We start from the raw sequence: 26392 nt of genomic DNA on the forward strand, positions 1-26392 counted from the left end.
ATCGAAATTCGTAAATTCAAAATTCGGAAATTCTAAAATTTGTGAATTTGTAAGTTTGTAAATTAAAAAATCTGAAAATAAGAAAGAAAATCCAAAAATTCTAAAGAACGAAAATCCGAAAATTCTAAATAATAACTAGCTAACTGACTAATAATAGCTAACTATTAAATTACAGGTATTGGAATTTCCTTTCAAATTTGGCTGTTAGTGAATGTAACGAATAAGGCCCGGATTCACAAAGCACTTACGCAGATGTATCTCGAGATACGCCACGTAAGTGTAACTATGCGCCGTCGTATCTGTGCGCCGTGCCCACAATCTGAGATACGCCTAAAAATAGGCTTCCTACGACCGACGTAACTTGCCTACGCCGTCGTATCGTGGGCGCATATTTACGCTGGGCGCATTTGCCGCTCCCATTGATTTTCTATGCACATATGTAAATGAGGGAGATACGCCGATTCACAAACATAGTTGCGCCCGGCGCATAATATACGCGGTTTGCGTAAGTCGTACGTCCAGCGTAAAGTTATTCCCCATATTTGAGGCGCAACCCATGCAAAGGTATGGACCAGGGAACACAAGCCGTCATAGTTTACGTTGTACGTGAATATGGCTGGGCGTAGGTTACGCTCACGCCGTAGGCAGTGATTCGACGTATCTTAGGCAGTTGTTTTGACGTGATTCTGAGCATGCGCACTGGGATGCGGCAACGGGACGGTGCATGCGCCGTTCGTTATTAGTATCTTTATGGCGCTCGGGCCATCATTTGCATGGGGTCACGCCTCATTAGCATGGCTCACGCCCACTTCCACCTACGCCGGATTACGCCGAGGAAACCCAGCGCAGTTTGGGAGGCAAGTGCTTTGTGAAGTCTGTGCTTGCCTCTCTGCGCTGCGTCGGCGTAGCGTATATTAGATACGCTACGGCGGCATAAATATGTGCCGATGTATGTGAATCCGGGCCATCGAATGTATCCAAAGTTACGAATTATCTAAAACAATGAATGCCGCATCTAAAAAAAATTGAATAAATTAATAATAATAATAATAAAAAGATTTTATTATTATTATTGTTATTTATTATTATTATTATTATTATTATTATTATTAATTAGTTCCATTCCATTCGTTTAGATGCAGCATTTGTTATTTTGGATAATTCGTAACTTTGGATAAATTTGTATTAGTTACAATCACTAACAGCCAAATTTAAAAGGAAATCACAATATCTGTAATTGGATAGTTAGTAATAGTCAAGTTATTATTAGTTATCAGATATTTGAATTTTCAGATTTTCGCTCTTATTTTCGGATATTCGTTTTGGTTGAATATTTGTTCTTATTTTTTCGGGTTGTCAAATTTTCAAATTTACGAATTTTCAAATTTACGAATGTTCGGAAAAATTTGTTAAATGGGTTTTCGTTCATTCGGAATTTGGAAGGAAACAAATTGCACGTCTACTTTTTTATACCTTCTGCTGTCAGCCGGAATTTCCCGTATGACAGCAGGGGTGAGCCACTGGTTGTTGTTATGATGGTGGCGGGTGCTGGCAACAAGTGACCAGTGATAAAAACACATGCAAATTGCAATGCATTAAAAATGAACTGTGCATTTTTGAAAAATGCCTAGCGAGTTTTTAAGCGCACCACTGTAAAAGGACGCTTATATAAGAGAAGACTTGTGTCTTATTGGTGAGTGTTTGTATGTACAGGGTGGAGGACATGGACTTTTATTTATTAATACAAGTTGGGCATGTATTCCAATTTCTAGCACTTTTACCTGATAATGGGTAACTAAAGTAAAATAAGAAAAAATACATAAATTGCCTGAAGTTTCAATTCTCAATAGTTTCATCCGGTTTCTTTAAATTTCCCCATGTACAGTATAGCTTGTAATTATCCCAGAGATCTCCATCTGCATTCATTTATTTTATGCCTGTGTCTACAATTCATTCTGCTCTCTTAGTATCTCCCGTTGTACAGTAGTCTCCAATTCAGATGCACTGATGACAAGTGATAAGCTTGAGTGAAAGAACGGATCCCTGGCACCCCTTTAGATGAGCACGTGCCTCCATTTTGGATGGTGCAGACTTTAGCTGTGTTGATCATTTGCTTGATTACTGTTTCAGAAGCAGGTCTGAAAACATAAAAAAGCAACTGAATGGCAGACCTTATAGGTAAAGTCTAAACCAGGGGGTCTCCAATGTTTTCAGTATGAGGGCCACACTGCATAATTTAAAATAACCTTAGGCTGATTTTTTTTTTTCATAAAGTATCCCAGGAGTGCCCGACAGAGTCTGCTCCATTACATTCAGGAAGGTCCAACAGAGTCCCCCTTTACATTCAGGCATGCCCATGAAAGTCACTTCTTACATCCAGGAGTGCCCATCAGAGACGTTCTTACATCCAGGAGTGCCCATCAAACTCCCCCCTTACATCCAGTAGTGCCTATCACAGAGTCTATCTTACATGAAGGTGTGGCCATCAAAGCCCCCCTCTCCCCTTACATCCAGGAGTGCCCATCAGAGTCTCCCTTTACATACAGGCGTGCCCATGAGAGTCACCTCTTACATCCAGGAGTGCCCATCAGAGACGTTCTTACATCTAGTAGTGCCTATCACAGAGTCCATCTTACACATGAAGGTGTGGCCATAATAGCCACCCCCCTTACACCCAGGAGTGCCTATCAGAGTCTGCCCTAACATCCAAGAGTGCCCATCAGAGTCCCCCCTAAACATCCAGGCGTGCCGATGAGAGTCACCTCTTACATCCAGGAGTGCCCATCAAACTCACCTCTTACATCCAGTAATGCCTATCACAGAGTCCATCTTACATGAAGGTGTGGGCATCAAAGCCCCCCCCCCTTACACCCAGGAGTGCCCATAAGAGTCTGCCTTAACATCCAGGAGTGTCCATCAGAGTCTGCCCTAACACCTAGGAGTGGTCATCAGAGTCCCCCTTTACATCCAGGCATGCTTCAGAATCCCCTCCTACATCTAGGTAAATGTATATGCTGGGGTATATCAATCACAACAACCAACAATGGCTGGATGATCTGCACTAGGGACCGGGATAGGGTCACAGCTCCCTGGCACATGCACATCTAACGGGTGCCCAGAAATGTGTTCTTTCACCTTTGCAATCAGTAAGAAGCCGATGCATCACACCCCTTCCTCTATTCCTGCCGACTGTAGAGTCAGAAATACTAAAAAAACAGCAGCTGCAGCCAAAGGAATGGACGGAGTATATGTACACATTTTCAATGGTTTTTTTTTTTATATACACTGAGGAGTCTCATAATTTGAAATTTTATGTAGAAAAGGATACTATGTTGTTTGATAGTCTTCTATATAATGCACGGGGGTGTAGACTGAGGTAGATGGCTTCTATAACTCAACCAGAGATCAGCACGCCCATCTTCTGTGGGCTGGACCTGGAATACTTGATGAATAAGCAATTGATCCAAACTCTGCAAGCTAGTCCAAAACAGCCGAGTCAGGAAAAACATTCCACTTCATTAAATCGGTGCAGAGGATTAGCGGAGAGCTTTTCAACCGCAGACACCAGAGAGTGAAAGAGTTTGGCCGGGCTACGCTCTCATAGTCTACACTTCATCGTTGAGCGTCTTCCCTGACAGCAAACTGGAACATGCAATAGGAGAGGGAGATGGCCAACCAACCGCACAGCCACAAGGGCTAATTTATAAAATAGTAAAATGGTCCATATTCAGTCACAGCCTTGGTGAAGGACAATACCTATAAGGGTTACTTAAATAGGAACTTCAGTCATCTTTTCTTTAACTCCACCCCCTTTGAGCGCCGCCATTTTCATTATTATGGTGTGTGCGCAGAGCCTTCTCTTTTTCCTGCCTTTTAAATCGACCCCTCTGATTGTTCCTGCCCACCACATGCAAATAAATGGGACAGGAACATGGACCAGCCCCTGGAGAGCCTTCTCTTCCCATAGCCCCTCCAATTATTCTTGTCCACCAATGAAAAGGAAGGGGTAGAGAATATAGTCCAGCCCCTACAGAGCCTTTTTTCCTTTACATCAGACCCTCTGATTGCTCCTGCCCACTGCATGCAAAGGAAGAGACACAGAACATGGACCAGCCTCTGCAAGGCGTTCTCAACCTCTTGATTCTCTGTCATTCCCTCCAGTTGTTCTTGTCCACCAATGAAAAGGAAGGGGTAGAGAACATGGACCAGCCCCTACAGAGCCTTCTTTCCTTTACATCAGACCCTCCGATTGCTCCTGCCCACTACATGTCGAGGAAGAGACACAGAACATGGACCAACCTCTGCAAAGTCTCCTCTCCCTCTTGTCTCTATGTCAGCCCCTCCAATTGTTTTGTCCACCAATGAGAAGGAAGGGGTAGAGAATAAGGACCAGCCTCTACAGAGCCTTCATTCCTTTACATCAGACCCCCTGATTGCTCCTGCCCACTACATGCAAAGGAAGATACACAGATCATGGACCAGCCTCTGCAAAGCCTTCTCTCCCCTTTGCTTCTCTGTTAGCCCCTCAGTTGTTCTTGCCCACCAATAAAAAGGAAGGGACAGAGAACATGGACTGGCCCCTACAGAGCCCTTTGAATCCTCTTGCCCACTGCAGGCATAGAAAGAGACATAGAACATGGACCAGTCCCTGCAGTGTCTTTGCTCTACCCGTGCCTTTACGTCAGCCCCTCAAATTGTTCTTGTCCAACAAGGAAGGGGGCAAAGAACATAGACTGGCCCCTACAGAGCCTTCCTTCCTTTACATCAAACCTCCTGAATGTTCTTGCCACTGCATGCATAGAAAGAGACACAGAACATGGATTCTCCCCTGCAGAGCCTTCTCTCCCATTTGCCTCTATGTGAGCACTTCCAATTGTTCCGGCCCACTGCATGCATAGGAAGCGACACAGAACATAGACCAGCCCCTGCAGAGCCTTTTCTCCTCCTTGACTTTACATTAGCCTCCAATTAATTCTGCCCACTACGTGCCAAGGAAGGGGCAGAGAACATAAATCATCCCATAGAGAGCCTTCTCTCACATTGGGTATTACAACAGCTTCCCAGATCATTCACTTCGACCGCATTCAAAGGAAAGGGCACAGAACATAAACCAACCCCTGCAGAGCCTTCTCTCTCATCTGCCATTACATTAGCTGCTCTGATCGTTCACTTCTACCACATGCAAATTAAGGGGCACAGAACATGGACTGGCCTTTACAGAGCCTTCTCTCCCATCTGCCATTACATCAGGCCCTCTGATTGTTCACTTCCACCGCATGCAAAGGAATGGGCACAAAACAGAACATAGACCGGCCCCCGCAGAACATTCTCGCCTCCATTCCTTTGTCAGTCCCTCCGACTGTTGACACATGCCAAGAAATTGACAGAATAGAGGATTTGCGGTCAGGAGAACACACATAAATAACTAAAATAAAGGTATTTATAGAATGAATTTTAAACAAATTTAGAAAAAATGGTTACAAGGCAGTGTTTGTGCTGTGGGGCCCATGAGGGGTGTCAGTTGTATTTTGAATATAAAAATACTGTTGTCAGCAGGGCTTTTTTTTTCTCAGAATAGGTGCAGGAACTCCCCCTTTCTGAGTCACTTCTAGTCTCCATCCCCTCCCCACGCTATATTAACACCCCTTTTAGAGAATACAGAGCCAAGTATCATTTTGTGGTGCCAAGTAATTTGCATGGGATTCATTAATGATAACAAGCAGTAAAATAGGCCGCCCCAACAATAGACCCCCCCGCAACAAAATTTCACCCCAGCAACATTTTTCCTTGAGTTTAAAAATAATGGATCTATGGGCAGGATCAGCAAGTAATAAAACAAAAAATCCCAGACAGAGGTTCTATACCTTCCTAGGGAACAGTTGCGGTGCAGTGTACATGGTGTACGTCCCTCACTAAGAGTATAGCCCTGCCTTAAGGTTGAGTATTCCCCCACAACAGCCCCTTCCTTGTCGCAAGGTATTGAGAAAACAACACAAAGTAAAGGTACCCCTTGTGTGTGTGTAAAATCACCCTGTAACCAAATACCTACGTAGCCCAGAAGAACCCACCCCAGGGTAGGCCTCTCATGAACCTTGCTTGGTGCCCAACGAGGAGGACATGACAAACAACAACCATGTTTCTACCCTTACAGGTGCGTTTCTTGTGTAAATTTATATTTTATTTAATTTCTGAATATTCAAACATTATGGCAGCCATATTTGGGCCTTACATAAAATAAAAAAAACCTGACCTACAGTACAGACCAAAAGTTTGGACACACCTTCATTCAAAGAGTTTTCTTTATTTTCATGACTTTGAAAATTGTAGATTCACACTGAAGGCATCAAAACTATGAATTAACACATGTGGAATTATACATAACAAAAAAGTGTGAAACAACTGAAATCATATTTCATATTCTAGGTTCTTCCACCTTTTGCAGCAGACACATCTCTAGAACTGGTAAGAGGAGACGGTGTGAATCAGGCCTTCATGGTAGAATATCTGCTAGGAAACCACTGCTATAGAAAGGCAACAAGCAGAAGAGACTTGTTTGGGCTAAAGAACACAAGGAATGGACATTAGACCAGTGGAAATCTGTGCTTTGGTCTGATGAGTCCAAACTTGAGATCTTTGGTTCCAACCCCCGTGTCTTTGTGCGACGCAGAAAAGGTGAACGGATGGACTCTACATGCCTGGTTCCCACCGTGAAGCATGGAGGAGGAGGTGTGATGGTGTGGGGGTGCTTTGCTGGTGACACTGTTGGGGGTTTATTCAAAATTGAAGGCATACTGAACCAGCATGGCTACCACAGCATCTTGCAGCGGCATGCTATTCCATCCGGTTTGCGTTTAGTTTGACCATCATTTATTTTTCAACAGGACAATGACCCCAAACACACCTCCAGGCTGTGTAAGGGCTATTTGACCAAGAAGGAGAGTGATGGGGTGCTGCGCCAGGTGACTACCTCTTGAAGCTCATCAAGAGAATGCCAAGAGTGTGCCAAGCAGGAATCAAAGCAAAAGGTGGCTACTTTGAAGAACCTAGAATATGAAATATATTTTCAGTTGTTTCACACTTTTTTGTTATGTATAATTCCACATGTCTTCATTCATAGTTTTGATGCCTTCAGTGTGAATCTACAATTTTCATAGTCATGAAAATAAAGAAAACTCTTTGAATGAGAAGGTGTGTCCAAACTTTTGGTCTTTACTGTATATAATCTTCTTATGCCGCATACACACGATCGGAATTTCCGACAACAAAACCGTGTTTTTTTTTCCCGACGGATGTTGGCTCAAACTTGTCTTGCCTACACACAAGTGTTGCTCAGAGATTCCAATGGTCAAGAACGTGGAGACGTACAACACTACAACAAGCCGAGAAAAATTAAGTACAATGATTCCGAGCATGCGTTGAATTGGTTCCGAGCATGTGCAGCACTTTTGTGCGTCAGAAATGGCTACACACAATCGAAATTTTGAGAACCAGCTCTCAAACATTTGTTGTCCGAAATTCCGACAGTAAATGTCCGATGGAGCCTACACACAGTCGGAATATCCGACTAAAAGCTCACATCGAACATTTGTTGTTGGAAATTCCGATCGTGTGTACACGGCATTAGACATCCTATTCCAAAACTTTGGCCATTAATAGGGCGTTGCCCTTCGTCTTCACAATCTCTATAACCCAGGGTCTTAACATTCCCCACTCTTTAGGCTGGGTTCACACTTAATTTGGATGCTGCTCACAGCAGGGGGTCTTGTGCATCCCTGTTCTCTATTTAATCATGCCCTGACCATTGAACTCTGCATTACATACCCCTGACCTCTGAACTCTGCATTACCTCTAAACTCTGCATTACTTACTCCTGACCTCTGAACTCTGCATTACTTATTCCTGAACTCTGCATTACTTACTCCTGACCTCTGAACTCTGCATTACTTACTCCTGACCTCTGAATTCTGCATTACCTCTGAACTTTGCATTACTTACTCCTGACCTCTGAACTCTGCATTACTTACTCCTGACCTCTGAACTCTGCATTACTTACTCCTGACCGCTGAACTCTGCATTACCTCTAAACTCTGCATTACTTACTCCTGACCTCTGAACTCTGCATTACTTATTCCTGACCTCTGAACTCTGCATTACTTACTCCTGACCTCTGAACTCTGCATTACTTGCATCTGAGTAGAGATGGGTTCAGGCATGTTCAGGATCCTATTCCCAACCCATCTGCCCGATCCCACCAGGAAGCCGACACTGCACACAACTAATCACAGGCAGTGAGACATTTCTCGATCTGTGAAGCTGCGGACCCGGGAAATGTCTCACTCCCTGTGATTAGCCGTGTGCAGTGTCGGCTTCCTGGCGGGATCGGGCAGGTGTGTTGAGATTGGGATCCGAACACGCCTGAGCCCATTCCCACTCCTTAACTCTGAATTACGTACTAGTCACTCCTGCACTCTGTATTACTTATACTAATCTCTACACTCTGCATTGTATACTACGGACCCCAGGACAGGACATCTTTCGCTCACAAGATCTCCAATAGGATCAACAATTTTTTTTTTTAACTCAGTTTCAGCTCCCCCAAGCCCCCTTTTAAATATGTATCTGGTTCCTCTTGCAATCCAGCACTGTGCCATCTGCATTAGCGCTTGTCGTCTTCTCTTCCCTCTCTCACAGGCACAGAGACAGCAGAGGGAGCCACCAGGGGAAAAGGAGATAGGGGGGGGGGGGCAAATCTTGCTGTGCATGTCTATGGAGGCACACTGCTCTGCTCTGGAGCATGGCTGGTTGAGTGCCGCCATAGCAAGCAGATTGCTATGGGGGCACTAAGAAGAGGCGGAGCAGGGAGCCATGGTGGAGGACCCCAGGTAAGGAGGTAAGGGGCCACTCTATGCAATAGCATTGCACAGAGCAAGTAACATAAATAAAGTATACCTTTAGAACCACTTTAAGATCAGTTTATGGATGCAGCAGTGTGCTTTTCTTTACTCATTGTAGTGTGTTGACATATCTATATTGATTTTCTCTTACTGAGCCTTTCTATTGTAAAGCATATTTTTTGAAAACAAGCAAAAAAACATGATAATTGTGTGTTACCAGTCATTCATAGGCCTGCAAATAAAGTGAGCCAGACCTGGTCCAGCAGTGCAGGGCCCTTTCTGGTGACTCCAAGTGCCTTTGTTAATCATCAGCTCAAGTCCCTGTGGACCCCCATAGAATAACAGGTCCAGATTGCTCATAGAGCTTCAACCTTCCATGTCAAATTTCAGCCCAACCCTCTGCCATTCAACTGTCAAAGCCCCTATGGCCTCCAGAGGATCTAACAGCAAACAGTTCAATGACAATCACCAAACATATTGTACTATATGGCAACTGTGTGGGTACTACTTATAACCATAGGATCTGTTGTATTTAAATGTTTTCCAAATTTACAGGCGGGCCAAGCTGTCCAGCAAAAAAGGCAGTTACTGGGGTTGAGACAAACCCTGTATCTCTGCTGGAGGTATTCACAACCATTAGCTTTTATTCAAATTACTTAGACCTAGAAAAAAACAATGGGCCAGATTCACAAAAGAGATACGACGGCGTATCTCCTGATACGCCGTCGTATCTCTGTGATCCACCGTCGTATCTATGCGCCTGATTCATAGAATCAGTTACGCATAGATAGCCCTAAGATCCGACAGGTGTAATTGACTTACACCGTCGGATCTTAGGCTGCAATTCTAGGCCGGCCGCTAGGTGGCGATTCCATTGCGGTCGGCGTAGAATATGCAAATGACTAGTTACGCCGATTCACGAACATCCGCTTTGCCCGTCGCTCTAAATTTACGTCGTTTCCGTAGAGATATGCGGGGTAAAACTAAGGGTGCCCTCTAGGTGGCCTAGCCAATGTTAAGTATGGCCGTCGTTCCCGCGTCTAAATTTTAAATTTCACGTCGTTTGCGTAAGTCGTCCGTGAATGGCGCTGGACGCCGTTTACGTTAACGTCGAAACCAATGACGTCCTTGCGACATCATTTAGCGCAATGCACGTCGGGTAATTTTACGGACGGAGCATGCACACTACGTTCGGCGCGGGAACGCGCCTAATTTAAATGGTGCCCGCCCCATTTGAATTAGGCGGGCTTGCGCCAAGCGGATTTACGCTATGCCGCCGCAAGTTTACAGGTAAGTGCTTTGTGAATCAGGCACTTACGCTGTAACTTAAATGGGATACGTTACGCCGCCGCAGCGTAACGTATTTGTATGTGAATCTGGCCCAATGTTCTAGCTGCTTAAAACGTGTAAGGTGGAGTTGGGCTTTAATTAATTTCTATATGTGAGCCAAATCACTGAAATCTCACAAAAGCTTTAACGTGTTAATTCAATTCCAAAAAGTCATTCTTAATATTTTATTTTATTCTGCAGCTTTTGTTAAAATAATCCCTGGCGATCCAGCCCTTCCTGTTAGAGGGTGACAACGATCTGTCCCTGTCTCCCAAATGTTCTCCTGCGTTGTCACCCTGTCACGTGGGCTTCCAGAGGGGACTACAAATGACTGTTCCAATACAGATTATTTTGGAGGGGGCGGCAAACAAACCTCCCCCAGTCACTCGCACCACCGCCATCAACACCAATTACCCCCCCACAGGAGACAGTCAGGAGGCCAGGATGCAGCCACCCCTGCACGAGCCATTTGCAAGGCTGCGATCCCAACCCCCCCCCCCCTCCCTCGCAGAAGACAGTAGGGAGGCAGTGATCTGCCCACCCCCTGCGGGAGACAGTTGGGAGGCCTTACCGTGAGGAGGCAGAAGGGAGCTGAGCTGGGAGCCGAGATGCAGCGACGGAAGAGCCAGGGCTTACTCCTCCAGGCAGAACAAGAAGTGGCCGGGGCTTCTCCTCCCGGCCGAACAGGAAGTGAGTCCTGAGACTCCCTTTCCAATCAGGTCTCAGGAGATGCTTCCTGTTTGGCTAGGAGGAGAATCAGGAAGACAATAGCGAATATTAATTGCTAATAAAGTGGGTGGACTTGGGGCGCAGTGGTCTGCGCCCCGAGTCCACCCTTTTTTTAAGCAAATTAGAGCCCCGGGCTCTAATCACGTGCTGCAAAGCAAAAAAAAACATTAGTATGGAGATTAGGGGCCATGTGCAAGGATTAGGGGGGTGGCACCCCTGCGCCCCTAATGGATAGGTCGCCACTGTAATCACCACATCCATCCCTGTAGGCCCCCCATTGGATTCTAGGCCCAGGCTGCTCAACCATCCATGACAACTTTCAGCCCAACCCTTTGCCTTTGTCTGGTGTTGGTGGGTTTCAAAGACATGTGTCCTCTGCTACTGTCTAGTGACTGCCATGTCTTCAAGGAAGTTCTAATCATCATCAGATGACTATGAACTATGCACTGTGAGTGTATGTAATAGTACGGTTGTTCCCAAATCAGGAGTGAGGCAAAATCTCATCATAACACTTTTAATGTGGACTCGTTTCTTTGTATGCGCTGGGTTCCACCAGCGTTTTGGTTAGTCTAGGATAGTGGCCTTATAATAGTTTGGAATGTTAGGAGCATCATTGCTTACACTACTCTGGTGTTGGAAATGGAGCTTCTTATTAACTAATTTCCCTTGCCAAATAAAGTTTTGGAGAATATTTTGTAACCCATTTAGAAACATGATAGGCAGCGGCATGATAAAGAGGGCGGAAAAACACAAAGCAGTATGTCACAACCTTTCTACCCCAAAGGGAGCCCCTGCTAAGATTAGTCAATTGGTGGTAATTAGAAATATGCCCCTTACATCGGTAATCGGTGGAATGGATTTCCCTCTTATGCCGCGTACACGCGATCGGTTCGTCTGATGAAAACGGTGGACCATTTTCATAGGACGAACCAATCCTGTGTGGGCCCCATCGTTTTTTTTCCTATCGGTGAAAAAACTTAGAACCTGTTTTAAAATTATCTGATGGTTAAAAAACCAATAGAAAAAACTTAGAACCTGTTTTAAAATTATCTGATGGTTAAAAAACCAATAGAAAAAAAACGATCGTCTGTGGGCAAGTCCATCGGTTAAAAATCCACGCATGCTCAGAATCAAGTCGACGCATGCTCGGAAGCATTGAACTTCATTTTTCTCAGCACGTCGTAGTGTTTTACGTTTTCATCGGATGAACCGATCGTGTGTACGTGTGTACACCTATGATGCCACCATCATAGGTGTTGGTAGGAAAGCCACATTTACAAAGAGCTTAAAAAATCATTGGTGTTATGTTACTGGCTCTGCCAAGTGGTGAAGGACCTAAATCTATGAAGGCACCTCAGATGGAAGGCCATTTAGCTCAAGGAACCCCTAGCAACCTCTGTAGAAACCCTAGTTGAGAATAGCTGATCTACAGGTTCTTAGGTAATATCATTTTTACTATAGCTATTCTACCCATCGAGAAGACAATTGGGTGATTATAACAGGCTCGGAGGCCACTAGCTATAGCAGTATAAAGGCTCCCACTGACCAGCAAGATAAGTACACAAGCAGGCCACACTGGCAGATGATGCGGGGTCTAAGCACTAACTGGTTTTTACCAGAACTCTTGATGGTGAAAACGAGTTTTGCTTCATGCTGGTGCCAGGTCACAGTTCTTAAGATTTCCCCAACAGGAGTTAAAGCGGGGGTTCACCCGTACATAACACTTTTTCCCCTTAGATTCCTGCTCGTTTTGTCTAGGGGAATCGGCTAGTTGTTTTAAAATATGAGCTGTACTTACCGTTTACGAGATGCATCTTCTCCGCCGCTTCCGGGTATGGGCTGCGGGACTGGGCGTTCCTATTTTGATTGACAGTCTTCCGAGAGGCTTCCGACGGTCGCATCCATCGCGTCACGATTTTCAGAAAGAAGCCGAACGTCGGTGCGCAGGCGCAGTATAGAGCCGCACCGACGTTCGGCTTCTTTCGGCTACTAGTGACGCGATGGATGCGACCGTCGGAAGCCTCTTGGAAGACTGTCAATCAAGAAGGAACGCCCGCTCCCGAAGACCCATACCCGGAAGCGACGGAGAAGATGCATCTCGAAAACGGTAAGTATGGCTCATATTTTAAAACAACTAGCCGATTCCCCTAGACAAAACGAGCATCCATCTAAGGGGAAAAATTGTTTTATGGGTGAACTCCCGCTTTAAGTAAGCCAGGGTCCAGTAAAATTAGTAGCAGGTAGGCATCAAGCAGAAGCATAAGCAGTAAACATGCCAAAGGTCGGTAACAAGTGGATGGAGGTTGGGATCAAGTGGAAGTGTAGACGAGGAACAAGCCAAAGGTGGATAACGAGTGGTAGTTACGGGCAGGAGCAGAAATCAAAGGAGCAAGATATCGGCTGGAGAAGAGCACAATAATTTGGCAAACAGGAAGTACAGAGACATGGCAAACAGGAAGTATAGAGATCAGAAAGTTCATGGGAGGAGCAAAGAGTTCAAGGTTCATCAGAAACATGGTACACAGCAAGTTTGTCCAATGAATCAGATATGGAGCTGTCCCCCATCTCAAGTGATACAGCCAGAAGAGCTAGAGCCAGACACCACAGAAGTCCTAGGTTCAGATCCGGACCCTGACAATATTGCCCACACCATTGTTGAGCCTGTGTTAAGAGGAGTGAGTAGTTACAAGTGAAGGTACATTGACTAGGATAGGTTATTTAAATTCCTAAATAAGGGACACTATTTTAAATTTATCAATAGGGAAAGTTGGTTAGAAGCCGATGTTTGGTAGGGGTAGGAAAACCCAAGTCAAGAATAAGTGATTATGTTCTGTTGACTTTGTAATATGAAACTTTACCCAAGTCTGATAACTTATTCAGAACTTCTGGAAAGGATATTGATGGCTAGGATAGAGATACATTATCTGCATATAGGCCTATAGGGCCACATTCTCAAACATCTACTGATACACTGGCGTAAATTGAATTTCCCGCCGGCGTATCATTATTTTGTATTCACAAAACAAGATACGCCGGATTTAGGCTAGGATTCAACTAGTGTAAGTCACTTACACTGTCGGATCCTAAATGTAATTTGCCGCCGGCCGCTAGGTGGCGTTTACGTTCAGGTCTAATTTTTTTATGCAAATGAGCCTGATACGCCGATTCCCGAACGAATTTGCATCGCGTAACCTTCGCTTACGTCGTTTGGTTAAGGTTACCCCTGCTATATGAGGGGTAACCTTACGCCAGTCCCACGTACGCCATGTTAAGTATGGCGTCGGGTCCGCGTCGTGTTTTCCCGTCGGGTACGCCGTTTTACTAAGTCGTTCTTGAATACGACTTTACGTCAATGACGCACACATCGGCGTCATTGACGTTTTACGCCGAGAACTGGAGCATGCGCACTGGGCTATTTTAAGCCCGGCGCATGCGCAGTTCGTTAGAATCGGGGGCACGCTTAATTTAAATACAAGCCGCCCCCCTGGATTTACGCGGGTATACGCCGGGCCAATTACACTACGCCGCCCCAAACTACGGAGCTAGTGTTTGGGGAATACAGCACTTGCTCCTGTAGGTTGGGGCGGCGTAGTGTAAATGGTTTACGTGCCGCCCGCCTACAATGTAGGAGAATCTGGCCCACAGTATGTGTTTTCTCCCCAATTTGCACTCCATGAATGTTCTGCAGAGTTTGTACCAATTCGGCCAGAGGCTCCATCATGAGAGAAAATATAAGTGGAGATGGTGGGCCTCCCTGCCTGGTTTCAGTTGAGATTTGGATGGAGTGTGAAAGGCAGCCAGGTATGTATATTTTTGCACTTAGTGAAAAATAAACAGGGTATTGATAGGCTATTATAGACAAGGAGGGTAAAATACAAGTCCATAAACAGGTGACGTTAGAACACCAATTATCAGAGCAATGTTGTTTTTAAAAAAAAAATTGTAATAAAATCTATTTTTTGATTTTAACATACGTCTTTGAATTTATATTGGGTACATCAAAAGTCCTGTTTTATTTTTTTTATATTTTATGTTAACTTTTTGGAATAATGGTAAGGTCAAACAATGTTAACTTTTATAGAATCCTTGAAACTTTGTTCTAGAGTCTGCAGATTTATTGGATCAGTTTACACCATAAAAATAAGGTTTTTGCTCTGTCTTTTCAGCCAGCTAGACGTCACAAGGACATGACATTTCTGGCAGGATCAGCAGGTATTTTCTATACTTGCTGAAAATGTTTTTTTTACTTCTTCTTTAAGGTAGCCCCATCAATCTACAATGCAATGGAGCTGAACAAAAGCAGATGTTTGAAGTCCAGCCTCGGTGACAGCCATGGCTCCCTCATTAGATTCCATTGAGAAATGAGTATGGGCACAAGGGGGCAGGAAGTGTGATACTGGTAGGATCACTAGAAAACAAATAACGGGAAAAAAAAGGATGAAAGATGAAAAAGAGGTACTAGGTATTATGTGGCAGCTGTAATGGACGAAAGAACATCAAGGGATCACTGTAGAGGCGAGTATTAGAAGGTCAAGGGTAAGGGGTCAAGGGTAAGGGGGCCAAACGGCCAAAGCAACAATGTCTCTTCAAGAAGTCGTCTGACCCCTGGCATCCCCTCCAATTCTCTTGCTGAATTTAGGAAAATGGCCATCACAGTTGAGGCCCAGTTTCATCACTATCCCTGCTGCCCTAGGCACTGGGCCATGCATCCCATTAAGGTAAATATACACCTGACTTTTAGTCTGGAGATCTGCTTCACGGTGGCAAACCACAAGGCTATCTATACGTACCTGAAGCTGTACACAAATCTTGTTTTGTGTGGCCTCAATTACCCATTTTTTTCCATGGCCAGGACCAAGGAAGCCTTGAACTCTCCAGCTCTGGAACTCTGCCAATCACCTAATTTCCCTTGTGTCTATTGAATTTCACAGACCATTGCAGAAACTGGAAAAAAGTGGAACTTCTGACAATTTCCTTCAAAGTATGGTGGGGATGGTCTAGAAATGGTATAGGCAAACTAAGACATGCCAACAAGCAAGCAATTTAATTTTCATTGGCACCCGCAAGGATCTTTCACCTACATATACAGTGCTTCTGTCATATGCTGTAACTCACAGCTCATCCGGCTGTCAATTACAATGCCTGTCCTGCCCATCTGGGCCCAGTATCTTTGTAGGCCTGTCTGCAGCTGCATACATTGCATAAAGAAGCCTGTCTGACTCTCTCCTTACTGCTACTAGTGGAACCACCAGCTTCAGCAAGTATGAAAGTAGAACCTTACCCTTATGATGGTGCAGGATCTGAAGTGTGAAGGTGTGGAATTAGGGTAATCTGGGGTGTGAAAGTGAAGGAATTAGGTGATCTGAGATATAAATGTGCAAGAATTGGGGTGATCTGAGATATGAATGTGCAGGAATTGGGGTGATCTGAGATATGAATGTGCAGGAATTGGGGTGATCTGAGGTCTTAAGGTGCAACAATTGAGCTGATGAAGGTACAGGAATTGGAGTTGATCTGAGGTGGGATGGTGCAAGAATTGGGGCTAATCTGAGGTGTGAAAGTGTAGGAATTGGGACTGCTCTGAGGTCTAAAGGTGCAGGACCTGGTTTGATCTGAGGTGTAAAGGTGCAGGAATTGCTCTGATCTGAGGTATGATGGTGCAGGAACTAGGGTTATATGAGCTGTAAAGGTGTAGGAGTTGCGGTGATCAGAGGTGTAAACTTGCAGGAATTGGGGTGATCTGAGGTGTCAATGTGCAGGACTAGGAGGTGATCTGAGGTGTGAATGTTCAGGAATTGGGGCTGATCTCAGGTATTAAGGTGCAGGAACTAGGGCTGATCTGAAATCTGAAGGTGCAGAAAATAGGGTTGATCTGAGGCGTGGTGGTGAGGGAATTGGGACTGATCTGAGGTGTGAAGGAGCAAGAGTTGGGGCTTCTCAGGGGCTAAAAGTTCAGTAATTGGGGCTGATTTGGAGTGTGAAGGTGCAGAAATTGGGGTCATCTGAGGTGTGAAGGTGCAGGAATTTGGGGCTGATCTGAGGTGTGAAGGTGCAGGAATTTGGGGCTGATCTGAGGTGTGAAAGTGCAGGAACTAGGACTGATCTGAGGTATGTAGGTGTAGGAATTGGGGTTGTCTGACGTCTGAAGGTACAGAAATTGGGTCATCTGAGGTGTGAAGGTGGAGAAATCAGGACTCATCTGAAGTCTGATGCTGCAGAAATTGGGGCTGATCTGAGGTCTTTAGGTGTTCTGAGGTTTTCACTGGCATGCCTAATGAGTCATACCTAATGTGGAAAAGTTGGCTGACCCTTGGTCAAGACTCATCTATTGTCATCTGTGATATAATTTATCTCTGATCTCCGGTGCGAAGGTGCAGGAACTGCGGCTGATCTGATGTCTGAAGGTGCAAGAATTGAAGATGACCTGAGGTGTGAAGGTGGAGAAATCAGGACTCATCTGAAGTCTGATGCTGCAGGAATTGGGGGTGATCTGAGGTGTGAAAGTGCAGGAATTGGGGCTGATCTGAGGTGTGAAGGTACAGGAATTGAGGCTGATCTGAGGTGTGGAGGTGCAGGAATTGGGATGATCTGAGGTGTGAAGGTGTAGAAATTGTGTGATCTGGGGTGTAGAGGTATAAGAATTTGGGGTGATCTGAGGTGTAAAAATGCAGAAACTGGGACTGATCTGAGGTATAAATCTGCAGGAATTGGGGCTGATCTGAGGTATGAAGGTGCAGAAATGGGGTGATCTGAGGTGCGTACGTACAGGAATTGGGGTGATCTGAGGCGTTAAAGTGAAGGAACTGGGACTGATCTGAGGTATGAAGGTGCAGGAATGGGGGTTGATCTGAGGTGTGAAGGTGTGGGATCTGGTTCTGATATTAGGTCAGAAGGTGCAGGAATTGGAGCTGAGGTGTAAAGGTGCAGAAATTGGGGTCATCTGAGGTGTGATGGTGCAGGAATTGGGGCTGATCTGAAGTCTGAAGGTGCAGAAATTAGGGTTATCTGAGGTGTGAAGGTGCAGGAATTGTGTGATCTGAGGTGTAAAGGTACAAGAATTTGGGGCTGATCTGAGGGGTGAAGGTGCAGGAACTAGGACTGATCTGAGGTATAAATCTGCAGGAATTGGGGCTGATCTGAGGTATGAAGGTGCAGAAATTGGGTGATCGGAGGTGCGTACGTACAGGAATTGGGGTGATCTGAGGTGTGAAGGTGCAGGAATTGGGGCTGTTCTGAGGTGCGAAGGTGCAGGAATTGGGGCTAATCTGAGGTGTGAAGGTGCAGGAATTGGGGCTGTTCTGAGGTATGAAGGTGTGGGAATTGGGGGTGATCTGAGGTGTGAAGGTGCCGGAATTGGGGCTGATCTGATGTCTGAAGGTGCAGGAATTGGGGCTGATCTGATGTCTGAAGGTGCAGGAATTGGGGCTGATCTGATGTCTGAAGGTGCAGGAATTGGGGTGATCTGAGGTGTGAAGGTGCTGGAATTGGGGCTGATCTGATGTCTGAAGGTGCAGGAATTGGAGCTAATCTGAGGTGTGAAGGTGCAGGAATTGGGGCTGTTCTGAGGTGTGAAAATGCAGAAATTGGGGTGATCTGAGGTGTGAAGGTGCCGGAATTGGGGCTGATCTGAGGCGGAGTTGTGATCTGATCAGAGGCGTGAAAGTGTAGGAACTGGGGCTTCTCAGGGGCTAAAAGTTCAGGAATTGAGGCTGATCTAAAGCGGTAAGATGCAGGAATTGGGACTGATTTGAGGTGTGAAGATGCAGGTATTGGGACTGATCTGAGTTGTGAAGGTGCAGAAATTGGGTGAATTGAGGTGTGAAGTTGGAGAAATGAGGTCTGACGCTGAAGGAATTTGAGATGATCTGAGGTCTACAGCGCACTACTGTTCACTGGCATGCCAGTTGTATAATGATTGTAAAGTCACACCTAATGTGGAAAAGGAGGCTGACCCTTGGTCAAGACTCATTTATTGTTGTCTGTGATAATATTTATCTCTCTTCTTATCCCGGAAATGGTGGTCACTGAGACAGGAAGTGGGAGGAGATGTCTCCAATGTGGACCCAGTATAGCATTCTGAAAGGTAGGCTTTTATTGCCATCTCAGGCCCTTGTTGGTGATACTCAAAACAGGAAGTGACGAAAATATATTCCTGATTAGACAGCAATAAAAACCTGGCAAGCTTTCCAAAACGTAAAAATGGCTCAGATATTTCTTTAAGTTAATATACCAGGAGGTATATTTACAGGAAAAAAAGGTCTCCTACAATCTTTGTGCCAAGAACAGGTCTCAATACATACTTCTAAAACCCCCAAAATATCTGAAAAACTGTGCTCTAGTCCTACAGTGGAGAAAAGTAGAAAACGAAAGTCAAGGACACCTGAGGTCGCACACATACACAATCCAGTCTATGAACAGTAAAGTGAAGCTACTACAGAAGTTTTAACACCTAATCAATCAAAATGCAAAGAGCAACACGGTCGGAATTTCCGACAATAAAAGTTTGATGTGAGCTTTTGGTCAGAAATTCCGACCGTGTGTAGGCTCCATCTGACTTTTTCTGTCGGAATTTCCGCCAACAAAAATTTGAGAGCTGGTTCTCAATTTTTCCGACAAGAAAAGTTCTTGTCCGAAATTACGGTCGTCTGTATGCAATTCTGAAGGAGAAAAAACGTGCATGCTCTGAATCTAAAGGTTCAGGCTATGGAACTTTATTTTTCTCGGCTCGTCGTACATGTTGTACGTCACCGCGTCGTAATTTCCGACAACATTTGTGTTACTGTGTGTATGCAACACAAGTTTGAGCCAACATTTGATCGAAAAAAAAAATCCACGGTTTTCTTGTCGGAATTTCCGATCGTGTGTACGGGGCAAAAGTCCAGTAACAACATATTGTTTTTTAACAGTTTACAGCAGATAGTGTATGGTTAGTATAATTAATAGACCACCAATACTTTTGCAACTTGTTGGTTTTTACCAGTTTACCACCTACAGTGTCCTTCCTTATATTTAAAATGTCTAAATTCATGACTATCCCTTGAAATATGCCACATTTTACTTTCACCAAACTACGTGACATAACAGAAGAGTCACCTCTACACCAATGGCACCATTCCCAAAAGTCGCCAACAACAAACAACATCACTTCGTAATTTGATAAGGCCCAAAGTTTCTTTCTATGCATTATGAACAACAACAAAAAAGGCAACATTGTAATTTTTGAAACAGAAACCAAAGCATTGAAATAAAACATAAAAAAAAAAAAAATAGAAGCACAATTTCACATCTTTCTATTCTAATGAGTCTGGTGCAAAATAAATAAAAATTTACATTTAGTAACAAAAAAAATAAACATTAAGATAATGAAAAAAAAAACACACAAAGTGCCAATGCTCACGGTTCACGATTGCCCTTCAGGTGCTGTAAGAATGTCTTTCATTCTCCCAGTCTGCCTTGTCACTTATTGCAGGATGAGAAGGCAGTGATACCGACAGCAGCTCCAAGAGGAAACTGTTGCTTCCAGAGTTAGAAAAAAAAAAAAAAAAGAGAGAGAACTTTACTTTCCAGGCGCATTTTTTTGAGGATCAAACTCAACTGAGACACTTCATTAGAACGATTTTATCCGTAAAATAAATAAAATAAAAATTACAGAAGGCCTTTGCGATCCGCTAGCGTCCCTCAAGCCAGATCAAAAAAAAAAATTTTTGTGATAAATAAAAAAAAAGAAATCTCTTCTTTAAAAAAAAAAAAAGTCTGTCCAGCGACATCGGATTAATTTTTTTGTAAATAAAGCTGTTCAAAGTAAAAAAAAAAAAAAAAAAGCTGTCCCTCCAGACAAATTGCCGCTTGCAAGAATTATTTACAAACTAATTTTTTTTTTTTTTTACGAACTATGGCGAATAGGGAATATTATGTGTCGATTTAGAAAAAAAGTCCGGAAGGGATAAGAATGGACAACAAAAGCTTCTAAGTTTGCGGAACAACAAAAAAAAAAAAAGTTCAGATTTTTTTTTTTTCTTCTTTTTTATCCCAGAACGATTTTGTTTCCTGAAGCTCAAGCCGAGAAGGCAGACAAAAGAAACTGATTTGACTGAGCACTGCCAAGTCTTGCCTTTTTCCCCCCCTCTTCTCTGAACACTCTCCTTCTCCTCTCCCAGCATGGCAATCTTCCCAAATCCCAAGCAGGCTTGGCGAGGCTCCAGGATGTGCCAGCCTGCTTCAAGTCCTTGTCTCCAAAAAAGATGCCCTTTGCGGATCAGTTCATATATTAAAAGAAAGGAGGAAAAAAAAAAGCAAAAAAAAAAAAAACACAAAGGATAAAAAAGAAACAAGTTAACAAAAAAAAAAAAAAAAGAAGGATGACGAATGGAAAATGAGAATCAGTTAACCAAATCTGGTATTGACAAACCTCTCGCCAGCCAAAATAACACCTGATTCTCGTCGAGGGGGGACGCGGATGTGTCGCGGAGGCCAAATATATATATATTTTTTTTTCAATAAGCCAGGATGGTCGTGTTTTGGAGCCATTTGTTATTCAGTGATAAGAAATCTGTTCTGTGTCTGCAAATGTCCGCATGCGACACAACCTGCTGTAAGCCAAAAAATCTTTTGGGGGAGGAGGAGGAGAGACAGAGAGGGGTGTGCATGAGTGTGTTTAACTTTAACAAGTGCCATATACTTCGAAAAAAAAATCTTTCATGGATGAGCTGCAGAGAATCATGGGGGGCGTTTTAATATTTGGAGGGGGGTCTTTGAGTTTTAATTAGCGAGAAGTACCGGGTTGCTGTCTTCGTAGAGATGTCTGGCGGTTTTTTTTTTTTTGGCATACGAAAACAATACAAGAGCACAACTGGAACGTACATTATCAGTACCCCTATGCCGGGTAACGTATTATGGTGACTTGGACAAACACATTAATTAACCATATCGTATAAATGTGCCAGAATACATATCAGAGCTGGATAAACCTCTGGAGTCTACATTGGCAAACCTTAAAAATTACAGCAGCCAAAAAACTTTTTGTAGCTTTCTCCATTGTTCTTAGCTGAAGCATGGTTTCTGGTTCCTTAAAAATCTCTACCGGCATTGGCTCATCATCTCCACTTCGATTATGGTGCCCTCTCAAGTTGGCACCCATAGGTTCCTGCTTGCACTTTCTGCTTTTTGCAAGACCCAAGAAAATATTGGGGTGCTCTGATGAGGAAATGGCAGTTGGTCCATGTTGTTGCTGGCTCTGGCCCATCCTTTCTGCATTCCATGCTTTACGATTGGCCCAACACTGTGTTGGGCAGCCTTACTAACCAATAGCCAAGCACATGAGGAGACGGCCAAGGATATGCAGCTATACAACTTTTTGGAGCTTTTTTTTTTTAATTATTCTTAGCGGAAGCATGGTTCCTGGTTCCTTAAAAATCTCTACTGGCTACAGCTCATCATCTCTACTTCTCGTATGGTGCCATCGCAAGTTGGCACCCATAGGTTCCTGCTTGCACTTTCAGCTTTTTGCAAGAACCAAGAAAATAATGGTGTGCTCTGATGAGGAAATGGCAGTTGGTCCATGTTGTTGCTGGCTTTGGCCCATCCTTTCTGCATTCCATGCTTTACAATTGGCCTATCACTATGTTGGGCAGCCTTACTAACCAATAGCCAAGCACAGGAGGAAGCGCCCAAGGATATCCAGCTATACAACTTTTTGGAGCTTTTTTTTATTGATCTTAGCGGAAGCATGGTTCCTGGTTCCGTAATAATCTCTACTGGCTACGGCTCATCATCTCAACTTCGATTATGGTGCTATCTCAATTTGGCACCCATAGGTTCCTGCTTGCACTTTCAGCTTTTTGCAAGAACCAAGAAAATAATGGGGTGCTCTGATGAGGAAATGGCAGTTGGTCCATGTTGTTGCTGGCTTTGGCCTATCCTTTCTGCATTCCATGCTTTACAATTGGCCTATCACTATGTTGGGCAGCCTTACTAACCAATAGCCAAGCACAGGAGGAAGCGGCCACGGATATGTTGCTATACAACTTTTTGGAGCTTTTTTTTTAAATTATTCTTAGCGGAAGCATGGTTCCTGGTTCCTTAAAAATCTCTACTGGCTACAGCTCATCGTCTCTACTTCTCTTATGGTGCCATCTTGAGTTGGCACCCATAGGTTCCTGCTTGCACTTTCAGCTTTTTGCAAGAACCAAGAAAATAATGGGGTGCTCTGATGAGGAAATGGCAGTTGGTCGATGTTGTTGTTGGCTTTGGCCCATCCTTTCTGCATTCCATGCTTTACAATTGGCCTATCACTATGTTGGGCAGCCTTACTAACCAATAGCCAAGCACAGGAGGAAGCGGCCAAGGATATGTAGCTATACAACTTTTTGGAGCTTTTTCTATTGTTCTTAGTAGAAGCATGGTTCCTGGTTTCCTAAAACTCCTGATATAAAGAAAAAAGTGCGCAACCAAACAATATATAGAACAACTCCCTTGATACAAAAGGGAAAGCGGGCAATGGTATGTAATGACAATACACTTTATAAACGCAATAAAAGTCCAAACAAAGTGCTCCAATAGTGAATCACTATTGAAGGACACTGGAGAAATCACTTGGTGCTTCTATCCAGAAAATAAAACTAACAACGCCTCTTACCAGATTCACTGGATCTCAGATTATAGAGATCAAACACGCTCATCAAGGGATCACTCGGATCAGGGATACTACTTCACGGGTTCATCCAGTACAGAGATCCTTGTAATGTAGCAAGCTCTCCAGCGGCATTGTTGTCCTGCAGCTACAGCGATACCCTTATCCAGGAAATCTCCAGCAATAGGATATATCAGGTGATAGAACAGAGAGGCTTCATGGTGCAGTACTCCGGTTAAAAATTGATTGAAAACCTCTTAGGCACTGACATCCAAAAAAGATGGTGAACAATACTTAAACATTTAAACGGCTCAAGCCAGCTAGCTGGTACGTGGTGACGTCAAGAACAAGTGCTCCACCCGACGCGTTTACCCATACAATACATTGACTGGGAACGGAGACTATAGCAATATTTTCTGGACAGAAGCACCAAGTGATTTCTCCAGTGTCCTTCCATATTGATTCACTATTGGAGCACCTTGTTTGAACCTTTATTACGTATATAAAGTGTATTGTCATTATATAACATTGTCACTGTTCCTGCTCACACTATAAGCTTTTTGCAAGACCTAAGAAAATAGTGGGGCGCTCTGATGAGGAAATGACAGTCGGTCCATGTTGTTGCTGGCTCTGGCCCACCCTTTCTGCATTCCATGCTTTACAAGTGGCCCATCACTATAATGGGTGGCCTCACTAATCAATAGCCAAGCATAGGAGGGGCGGGCAAGGACATGCAGCTAAAAAGCTTTTTTGAGCTTTTTCTATTGTTCTTAGTAGAAAGTGTGGTTCCTGGATTCCTTTAAAATCTCTACTGGCTATGGCTGATCACCTCAACTTCTCTTATGCTGCCATCTCCAGTTGACACCCATTGGCTCCTGCTCTCACTTTTAGCTTTTTGCAAGACCCAAGAAAATATTGGGGTGCTCTGATGAGGAAATGGCAGTCGGTCCATGTTGTTGCTGGCTCTGTCTCATCCTTTCTGCATTCCATGTTTTATGATTGGACCATCACTATGATGGGTAGCCTCACTAGCCAACAGCCAAGCACAAGAAAGGGCGGGTCAGGACATGCAGCTAAACAACTTTTTGGAGCTTTTTCTATTGTTCTTAGAGGAAACATGGTTTTGGTTGACTAAAACATCTCTACTGACTATGGCTCATCAATCAACTCAACTTCTCTTATCGTGCCATCTCCAGTTGACACCCATAGGTTCCTGCTCGAACTTTCAGCTTTTTGCAAGACCTAAGAAAATATTGGGGTGCTCTGATGAGGAGATGGCAGTCAGTCCATGTTGTTGCTGGCTCTGACCCATCTTTTCTGCATTCCATGCTTTATGAATGGACCATCACTATGATGGAAAGCCTCACTAACAAATAGCTAAGCATAGGGAAGGGTGGGCCAGGACACGTAGCTAAACCAATTTTTGGAGCTTTTTCTGTTGTTCCTAAGTGTGAGTAAGTGTGGTTCCCTAAAAATCTCTACTGGCTATGGTTCTTCAACTCGACTTCTTTTATGGTGCCATCTAAAGTTGGTAAAGGAGTAAAGGCTACTGCTCGCTCCATCTAAGCCAGGGGTGTCAAACTCAATTTCATTGTGGGCCGAATCAGCATTATGATTGCCCTCACAGTGCAACCCCCTTTCCTTATGCTGCTGCTGGGAAGAAGCTGGATGCAGTGCTTGAAAGCAGAAAGTAAGGGTCTGGAGCTCTCCTGCAGCTGCATGAGAGGTATGAGGGCCACATGAAATGGCCCGCGGGCCTTTTGTTTGACACCTGTGATCTAAGGGGTAAAGGCTCCTGCTCACACTCTTAGCTTTATGAGACCTAAACAAGACCGAAGAAAAAAATTGGGGTGCTCTGATTTTTTTATTGTTCCTAGTGGAAGTGTGGTTCCTGGGTTCCTTAAAAATCTCTACAGGCTATGATTCATCAACTCAACTTATTTTATGGTGCCTTCTAAAGCTGGCACCCATAGGTTCCTGCTCATACTTTCAGATTTTTGCAAGACCCAAGAAATTAGAGGGGTGCTCTGATAAGGGGGTTCTGGCCCACCCTTTCTGCATTCTTTGCTTTACAATTGGTGCATCACTATGATGGGCAGCCTCACTAACTAATAGCCAAGCACAGGAAAGGGCAGACTAGGACAGGCGACCATGGTATCCATATCAAAGAGCTTTTTTGATGTCCCCTGGAGGTGCCATCTACATTTACACAGGATTCTTTTTTATATCATGTATATACCATATGTTAATTCTGATCCTTGGAACATGGAACAAGTATGTAGCTAGAGAAATAATGACACATATACTCTACAAGTGTGCAAAGTTTGTTGTCCGGGGGACCTACGGCAGGGGAGCACTGATTTTTCAAATCCGGGCACCCCTTCCATAGACCCCCATGTTAAACGGTAATTTCTCTGGTAACTTTGGGGATCCAGTACTGGCCAGCTGTAGGTCCCCTGGACCCGAAACTTGTCACACATGTAGCCCCAGTTCTCCTCTACAAGGTACCATATATACTCGAGTATAAGCCGAGTTTTTCAGCACATTTTTTTGTGTTGAAAATTCCCCCCTTGGCTTATACTCGAGTCACCTTTTTGCGCTTGATCTCCGGGACTTTGGGGACCCGGACCCCAAACTTGGCACACCTATAGCCCCACTCTTCCTCTACAAGTGTGCAAAGTTAGTTGACCGAGGGATCTACGGCCAGGGAGCACCGATTTTTACACGGTAATTTCTCCGGTAACTTTGGGGATCCGGTCCCGGCCGGCAGTAGGTCTCCTGGACCTGAAACTTGGCACACATGTAGCCCCAT

At 44.2% G+C, this 26392-nt stretch overlaps 1 protein-coding gene across 6 annotated transcripts in view; it reads right to left on the reverse strand.

Moving 5' to 3' along the window:
• Positions 1–26392, reverse strand: part of MSRA (methionine sulfoxide reductase A) — a 460936-nt gene that overhangs the window by 316295 nt on the left and 118249 nt on the right. Inside the window, exon 1 of one of the 6 annotated variants that reach the window (XM_040348099.1) lies at positions 21361–21522. The exons of 4 other annotated variants lie outside the window; for them this stretch is intronic. The gene's annotated coding sequence lies outside the window, so the exon portion shown is untranslated. Of the gene's footprint in view, positions 1–20349; positions 20643–21360; positions 21523–26392 lie in introns of those variants that run through there. One more of the 6 variants, XM_040348097.1, reaches the window with a different exon arrangement.

Source organism: Rana temporaria, chromosome 4, assembly GCF_905171775.1.
Source record: "Rana temporaria chromosome 4, aRanTem1.1, whole genome shotgun sequence".
Taxonomy (NCBI): domain Eukaryota; kingdom Metazoa; phylum Chordata; class Amphibia; order Anura; family Ranidae; genus Rana; species Rana temporaria.